A 9638-nucleotide genomic window follows, 5' to 3' on the forward strand; every position below is an offset into this window, starting at 1 on the left:
GATCTAGAACGATTTGTATTAATCTCTGTGTGTGTGTGTTTGAGTGTTTCTCTAGGAGCTGCTGGCCTTTATTGACCAGGGACAACGATTTCCTCTTTAGATGGTGGTGGTGTTTCTTCATTGTGTGCTGTGGTCTTTGGCATGCACTGGGGTCTTTATTTTGGTATGTGTGTCAGGACACAGGCGGAGGCAGATGGGTAAGTTAAACACAGAAGTTTATTTACACAGAGGCACGAACACAGGGATGGTTGATGGCAGGTAAGTAGATGAACAAGCACTTTGAGGCAGTCACTTAGCTGAGTGTAATCATAGTCTCTTTCGTAGGAACGGATATCCAGAGCAGGGTTGGAGACTGAAGACAGGACGATCCGGGTGGTCTGCGTGGAATTGCATTAGGAGAGAGGGGTCGAGGATGTCGTGACGGTTCACCCAGGAGCGTTCCTCTGGGCCGTAGTCCTCCCAGTCCACAAGGTACTCAAGTTGGGGACCCTGTCGTCTGGAGTCGAGGATCTCCCACACCCGGTAGATGGTTTCCTCCTCAGTGATTTTGGGAAGAGGTACCGCATCATCACCAGAATCTGTGGAGGGAGAAGGGATAGGATCAGTGTGAGGTTTTAATGGGGATACGTGAAATGATGGTGAGATACGATACTGTGATGGGAGGTTGAATCGGTAGGTGACTTTGTTGAGCTGCCTCTGTATGGTGAATGGACCTATGTACCGGGGACTCAGCTTGCGGCAGGGCAGCCGGAGACGGATGTCCCTCGTGGAGAGCCAAACCTTCTGGCCAGGTTGGTATTGAGGAGTCAGGCCTCTTCTAGCATCCGCATGTCGTTTGTGTCTCCGGACTGCCTGCTGGAGATGGACGTGTGCTGAGTCCCACACTCTCTCGCTCTACTGGAACCAGTGGTTGACAGCTGGAACCTCCGAGGGCTCACCCGACCAAGGGAAGAGAGGAGGTTTGTAGCCCAGAACACACTGGAAAGGGGTGAGCCCAGTGATGGTCTGCCGAAGGGAATTCTGGGCATATTCCACCCAGGGGAGGTATTGGCTCCAGCTGTCTTGGTTCCGGTGGCAGTAGACTCTCAGGTACCTCCCGATCTCCCGGATCTTCTGCTCAGTCTGGCCGTTGGTCTGTGAATGGTTTTCGGAGAACAGGCTGATGGACACTCCTAGGAGTCTAAAGAAGGCTTGCCACACTCTTGAAATGAACTGAGGACCCCGGTCAGAGACAATGTCTTCGGGGATGCCGAAATGTTGGAAGACATTATGGAACAAGGCTTTGGCGGCTTCGAATGCAGTGGGAGGACCCTTGAGGGGTATGAGTTTACAGGCTTTGGAGAATCTATCTACCACTACAAACACGCAGGTGAAGCCGTTAGAGGCCGGCAGGTCAGTCATAAAGTCTATGCCCAGATGTGTCCATGGTCTTCGTGGTATAGGCAGTGGTACCAGTTTACCTTCCGGTAATCTCCTAGGAGTGTCAGCAACTGCGCAGACCGAGCAACCCTTGATGTAGCAGGAGATATCCTGAGACATGGAGGGCCACCAGTAGTGTTGTTGCAGTAGCGAGTGGGTACGTGCCCTGCCTGGGTGTCCAGAGCCCGGAGATGTGTGAGCTAAGTCCATGAGGGGCTGACGGTGGACTGGTGGTACGTAGAGGAGCCCCTCAGGACCTCCCGGCGGAGCTGGTTCCAGGTGGTTAGCTTCAGTAATACGTTGGTTGATGGACCACTGAATGGGGCTGAGGATCATGGCTGGAGGGAGGATTGGCTCGGGGTCGGCCTTTGAGGAGCAAGGTGAAGGGTGCACTGAGGAGACTGTAGTTGTGGATGAAGCGACGGTGGAAATTTGCAAACCCCAGGAATCGTTGTAGCTCCGTGACGGTGGTGGGTAAAGGCCAGTTGCGGATGGATTCCACCTTCCTCTGGTCTATCTGGATACCGTGTTGATTAATGATGTATCCTAGGAAGTGCACGGAGGTGGTGTGGAACTCACACTTCTCCAGCTTTAGATAGAGATGGTGTTGGCGGAGCTATTCCAGGACCTGGGAGATGTGTTGGCGACGTTCTGCCAGGTTCCGGGAGTAGATGCAGATGTCATCGATGTAGACCACCACGAATCGGTTGAGGAACTCTCAGCACACTTCGTTCATGTAATTCTGGAACACCGAGGGAGAGTTGGACAGGCCATACAGCATAACCCGGTATTCGTAGTGGCCGGATGGGGTAATGAAGGCAGTCTTCCACTTGTCCCCCGGCATATCCAAATTAGACTGTACGCACTCCGCAGGTCCAGCTTGGAGAAGATGCGAGCTCCACGTAACTGCTCCATGGCCGCGGGGACCAGAGGAAGGGGATAATTAAACTTGACAGTTTGGGAGTTCAGGTGGCGGTAATCAATGCACATCCTCAAGCCTCCGTCCTGTTTCAGGACTTTCAACAGAGGTGGAGAGGATAGGCAAAATGTTGGAAGTGGAAGAAGAAGGTGATAGCGTCAAGGAAGATTTTCTTGGAGAAGATAAACACTTGGAAAAACATTCGTTACTCCACTTGAGGATCTCACCAGTGCTCCATTGGATGCAAGGTTGATGTTGATTGAGCCATGGGCGTCCCAGGATGATGTCCACGGTGGAACCTTCCAGCACCATGAATGTGATCTCCTCCGAATGCAGACAGTCGATGTGGAGTGTTAGTGTGGGGGAGAAATGACGAACATGACCACGACCCAGCAGTTTTCCTTGTATGGTGTGGATACGGAAGTCCTGTTGGCATCGCTTGCGACGTACATTTCGTTTCTGGAGAATCTGGTTGCTGATGAAGTTTCCTGCAGAGACAGAGTCAATGAGGGCTTGCGCTGAAACACAGACATGAGAGTTAAGGAGATGTACAGGCGTTCTTGTAAGAGGTGCAATGCGAGCTGGTAGCTGGATAGTACTCACCGCTGGGCGTGGTGGTCGTACAGGACAGGTGGTGTGGCAGGCAGAGGATTGACAGCGGGTGAGTTGAGCTGACATGCAGAGAAGCGTTGGGCAACCCGGATGGTTTTCCGAATCAGATTTTCCAAGCCCATAGTATCATCGTACACGACCATATGTTGTTTGACATTGTTATTCAAGCCCTGGCAAAAAGCAGTTATTGAAGCAGTTTCATTCCAACCGCTGGCAGCTGCCAGGGTACGAAAACGAAGGGCATACATACTCAGACTCACGTTGACATAGGTTGAATAAAAAAAAAAAATAAAATAAAAAAAACTTGGCAGTGCTCTGTCCGAAAACTTCTATGAAATGGGCAAAGGAGGAATCAATCGATTCCCGCCTGTGTCCGAGGTGCTCTGCATGAGGTCTGGTCTTCTGTCAGGACACAGACAGAGGCAGATGGGTAAGTTAAACACAGAAGTTTATTTACACAGAGGCACAAACACAGGGATGGTTGATGGCAGGTAAGTAGATGAACAAGCACTTTGAAACAGTCACTTAGCTGAGTGTAATCATAGTCTCTTTCGTAGGAACGGATATCCAGAGCTGGGTTGGAGACTGAAGACAGGAGACGAAAGGAGGAAGCCACAGGAAGACGCAGGTAAGTCACAGGTAAGGAGTCCATATAAGTCTGATGAGACCAGACACTGTGTGAAGGGAGTGATCGTCTTTTAAGGGTGTCTGGTGATGAGTTGCAGGTGCAGGTGATCAGAACTCAGGGGATTGTGAATGAGTGGGAGGAGCGTGAATGTCTGGTGACGATGGTGCTGGTTGTGACTCTGTGACAATCTGAGTGTGACATGTAGATTAAGAGCCATTTATTAATGGAGAGTCTCCCCCTGTAATTTAGGCTGCAGCTTCATGACAGTTTGAGTGACTAATGATTGTGCAAGTCTTTGAGAGTTGATGTTTCTATTTTATTGATTTTATGCTACTTTAATAAAAGATTTGTTTGATACCTGTGTCTCAACGTTTTGCTTGCCACTGGGTGGGGGACCTGTGCAGAGTGTTCTGAGATTCTTTGGGTGAAATTCCCAAAGTGGCGTAGTCAGGCATTCTTTAATTTTATTATTTATTTATTTTTTTTGGATTGTTTAAATTTGTGTACTGAAACCCGCAGACCCCAGCCACAGAATCAATTTGAGTGTGAAACCAGACCAACGCTGCGGGAGGCACAGGGAACAATCGTGCCTGGGCTTGGACCGCGGCAAACCAGCCCAGTGTGGAAGCCCCCTAAGTGAACTGGGGTTGGTTCTTTAAAATGAACTATGTTAAAACACCTTCAGTTACACTGACACAATCATCAGAGACAGTCAAAAGTAGTTTCTAAATACTGTATCCCATATTGCATACATATTTTATTTTTGTTGTGGGTCAGGTGAGGAGCTACGGACCCTCTAAAGGGACAGATGGGAGGATCAGTTATCTTTTAATGTTTTTGTGTTCTCTCACAAATGATTTGTCTCAGATTTCCCCACAAATCTCTCTTCCATCACCATGTCCCTTTAGGGGCTCCACATTTAAATGTATTTGAAAATGAAAGGGGATGTTTGCATTGTTTTATTGTGTGGTTTTCTTTCTCTGCAAATAAAAACACTTAAAGTGACCCCACATTGACTATGCTGTATCGAAAACATACATATCTTCAGAAGATTCTTGTGGTATTCTCACTGGTTGTTGTTTTAAACCACAATGATGCATGTTAGGACTCTCTTTCAACCCATTCACACCAACTGATGAGTGGGAGAGGGCAGATAAGAGGGCAGAAATACCTGTGAAATGTGTTAGTTACTAAACCATAAAATCTGGAATAACTGACATGTACTTTACTGACACTTTGGCTTATCGTTAGTTTCTGCTTTAAGTGTATTTGAACTCCACCCACTCCCTCCAAAAACATGTGGTTGTAATAAATGCCCCTGACAGACCTCCTGCAGATAAAACTCATTCAGCCCCTAATTAATTCCAGAGAGAGGAATAGTGATAGAGAAAGAAAGGAATTTATTAAAAAAAGATTGATTGATTCTTGAGGTGCACAAGTATACAAATTCTAGATTTTACCTTTTCTAAAGAATATGTGGTGCTGTCCTTAAACACACTCTGCCAGAATGCTAGGGTATTGTGGGTAATTTCCAGGGTACTATGCAGTTGGTAAGGTGTCTTTTGTGTATTTAAGGCCTGGTTTCACAGACAGGGCTTAGATTAAGCCAAGATTAGACCTGGACTTTTAAGTAGCTTTTATAAAAGTGCCTTAGAAAAAAAACTTTACTGGTGTGCATCTTGAGACAAAACAATGGCAGTGACATATTTTAAGATATGTCAGTGCAAGTTGCTTTCAGTTAAAACAACTCAAACATACATTTTAGTCTGGGACTAGTCTTAAGCCTTGTCTGTGAAACCAGGGGTTAGAGTGTTGAGGTTGCAAGGGCATTGCTAGATGGTTGCATACATGGCAAGTGAAAACTCCCTCCCCATATTTCTGTGATATTCTTTTCCCAAGATATGTGTGCATCCCTTTACAGTGTTGTTTTTTTCTTTTCACTGAGATCTTTCATTTCAGCCACAGCTTGTTCAATGCAGGGATCCATCAGATAAGCAAAACTGTATTCAGTTATCATTTAATTACCCTAATTTCTTTTGAAAACTTACTTTTTTCATTCAAGGAAGACAAAAGGGGAAATTTTAAAGTGTTGATGCTGCTTTTACACACAATAAAAGCATATAGCGATGATTTTTTTGAGTATGTAACTGCTTTTTATCTGTGTATAACTGCAATTATAGGCTATTAACTACTTTTAGGGTGGTTTTTTTTTTCAGCCTTTGGCCATGCAAGAATGTGAACATAGTGAACATTCCCCTAAACATTTTTGTGTTCCACAGAGGAAAGTCATATACATATAGGTTTGAAATGGTGATATAAATTATGGCCAAATTTTATTCTTTGTTGGTGAAATATTCTTTTAAGTACACTTTCATTCTATAGACCAATTTCACACGTCCGGGTTTCTCGAAACAGAAGTCGTCATAGTTGGGTAAAATTCTATGGTGGTGAATGAGAGAATACATTAAATAAATTTTTTCTGTCCCTATTTTCTAAAATAGCAAAAGAAAAACTCAATAACACTGTTTTCACAACTTTCAAAAGAGATTGAAACTGGCAGTCAGAACTCTTTACCATCACTTTACCGTCACTCACACAGCCACTATATGAGAAACACCCTCACAGCAGTATTAACAAGTTTTTTTTTGTAATGTGATAAAAAGGTAATACAATACTAAGTATAGTCATATAAATGTACATACAGTAAAAAAAAAAAAAAAAAAAAGAAAATATAAAAAACTTTGCAAGATTTACAATGCTGATGACCGTTAAAATGCGTCATCACAGTCCTTGAAAAAGGGTCCATTTGTGCTTTCTAACAACACTGTTGTTTATGTTCCAGAATGTCTGGCATTCGTTTTTCCATCTCTCTCTCTCTCTCTCTCTCTCTCTCTCTCTCTCTCTCTCTCTCTCTCTCTCTCTCCCTCCCTCCCTCCCTCCCTCCCGTCCTCCCTTCCTCCCTTCCTCCCTTCCTCCCTCCTTCTCTCGGTAGTCATGGATTTACAATTCCCTACATGAGTTTAAACTTTCTCAGGACTTTAAAATCCCCATACCAGTCATTAGTCCACCCATGGGGCTGCTTCACTGTCCATCCCATAAGCCTTTTTATTCCCCCATCTGTCCACCCACTAAATTTCTCCCACTTTTTGGTTTTACCTCAGTAGGGGTAAAAATTCTTTAATATAATATTAATATTATATCAATATTATAATACAACAATATTAATATGATTTAAATCTTTTATAATAATCTATACTAGTATGCAGTACATTTTCATGTCCCCATCATGTATGTCGTAATTTAAACATTATCACAGCAGTAAGAGTTCTGTTCTTCAGAATATCAGCACGGTTGTGATTCAGCCACAGGCCCAAGGTCACAGGTAATAAGCATAGTGATGTTTAAAAAGCATTCTGTAACCTCTCTGTTCCAGCTCCCCTTCGGGTCTTCAGTTTCCTGACAGAAATCAGTCTGACGATAGCAAAATTTACTTCTAGTTGATAGTATCTTTTTGTGTAAGCTAACTGTCTGCCCTTCACCGAGCAGTGTCTAACTGTTATCCATCCTTATTCCTGCAAATAAAAAGGTTATAATTAAAAAGTGCCTGAATGTGACTAGAGCAAAGTAAATACTTTTTTTTAGATTTCCATAAATTACAACGCAAACATTTTAAAATAAGGTACAGTGTTCAAAAGGATCTGCATAACAGGATGTGTGTCCTCTCCACACATAAGTGAAAGTTAGGATTTAAGATTATCACACAGATTAATTTCCTAAACACGGGGAGTGAAAGTTCACATACACTTGTACCTTCACTCTTCCTGGAGCTGTTTTACATGGCTGCTGATTCATCTGGTGCCTGTTTTTTCACGGTGGGGTGGCCTTTGTGAGTCAGACGACCAGATGGGTTGGGAAAACATTCTCGTAATCAACTTCCTATGTCTGCACGAATGGCCATCTCAAAGATATGTTCGTGAGTTTCACACATAACTGACCAAGACATTTGACACTGAATCATGATATTATTCAAGTCCAGGAATGATGCACTGTCTGTGTCACAAGGAGACTATGATTATTATCAGAAAAAAGAGACATACTTATAAGAGTCAGCCACTATGAATCAGTCTGTGAAAGACCCATGGGTCTATGCATCCTGAGATGTCTTTTACTGAAAAAGAAGAAGAAAAAAAAAAAGGTCTGTCCATCCAGTTTCATAAATTGCTGCAGGAGTTGTTGTACTCATGGATAAGCAAACATTCAGAGATGATAGTGTGTGCATCAGATTTGCGATGTTGTTCAATAATTTCTGCCTTGCATGTGAATTTTCCGACTCATTACCATGGTCACGGTTAGCACTTCTGGTATTAACAATGTATCTGTTTCTGATTCACAGACTAGCAGGCTATTTCTGGCTCATCATATTTAGCTTTGACTTTCCTTTTCCTGAATCGGTTCTCAAATCTGCTATTACTTTCCGCATTGTCAGAGCTGTTGATTCTCTGTGTCTCTGACTCCATTAATGTATCACCAGTCTAACACCAGTGTTTCGGAAGCCTCAGACCATTATGCATTAATTAAAGGGATAATTCACCCAAAAATAAAACAAATTCTGACATCATTTACTCACCCTCAAGTTGTTCCAAACCTGTATGAATTTCTTTGTTAGATATTTTGAAGAATGTTGGTAACCAGACAGTCGCTGGTCTCCACTGACTTCCATATAGGAAAAAAAAAATACTATGGAAGTCAATGGGGACCAGAAACATTTTGGTTACCAACTGTCTTTGTTTGTGTTCCACAGAACAAAGAAACGTGTCTCCATCATATCCTCTAGTCTAAACCATGTTCTGTGTCTAACTTTATTCCCAACAGCCCATCTTTGATCTACAATAATCACAAAATCTCTAAAAGTTTGTAAAATGCATGTGATCTTATTGTGAATAATTTACCCACGTCTGTCTATTTAAAAAAAAAAAAAAAAAATCTAAATGTTTAGTTATTAAAAATGACAGGTGCTACTTATGTTTTGTTAATTACATTTGAATGATCAGGCATTTGCCCAAGACACTGTAGCACTGATAAATCTGCTACACAAAATAAATACAATAGGTAGATCTAAATTCGGAGCCTCTCCAATCATATAGCTTTTTACAAAAAAGCGCAAAAACGGTTCAATGTTGGACAGCGCAAGCCTGATGTCAGCTTCCACCTGAAGACGACTTCAGTACTATTGTTTTCATGGCATTCAAATATGAAAACTGAACCTCGCAGAGATAAGTTGAGGCAAAGGGAAGATATTTTACAGCAGCTTCAGCTGAGGATATTCACTCAACACAGACAACCTACAGAAAGGCAGAGCGAAAGAACTAAAGAGGTGTTACAATCTAGTGTGACACTCTTTAATTCAACTAACTGGTCCTCCATGTAGATTGATAAGTCTTTTCTTGGGCAACTGAAGGGGTCTCTAACCTAAGCAAATGAACTGAAAACCTCACTGAAACAACAGTGAGTTGTTGTTTCAGTCCATCAACATGGTGAACGACTTTATTAATCAAAGGAGAGATGTTTATCTCTGTTGTTAATTATGCCTGCAACAGTGAAAGCTGGGAAATGTCAACATTTTTATTGATCACAGATATGCCCATGAATGCACTGACTTTGTCTGAAAGACAAGATGTTGGCATCTCTCCCTGCATCAATGTGTTCAACAAATTCAACCTGTTGAAAATGTCTGCAAAGTATGACAACTGCGCTAACCAAATATCATTAAGGTAATGTGCAAGATCAGACTTTGCATCAAAAATAAATGTCTTCACTTTTGAAGGCAAAGGCAAAAAAAAAAAAAAAAAAAAACAACTTCTGCAGAACCAGCACACCTGCAGTGTGAAATAAAAGCTGCTGATGTTTAGATCCTATTTTCTGACAAAACAAGCGTGCATTCAATGACCATGCTTTAATGAAATTGACCATTTTCAATGTCAGTTTTAAAACTGACTTCAGAGTCTCAGACAATTGCTTTGATGCAAGAGATGTGCAATGAATCATTCAGTGGGTCTACTT

The sequence above is a fragment of the Ctenopharyngodon idella genome, chromosome 15 (assembly GCF_019924925.1).
Source record: "Ctenopharyngodon idella isolate HZGC_01 chromosome 15, HZGC01, whole genome shotgun sequence".
NCBI classification, from domain to species: domain Eukaryota; kingdom Metazoa; phylum Chordata; class Actinopteri; order Cypriniformes; family Xenocyprididae; genus Ctenopharyngodon; species Ctenopharyngodon idella.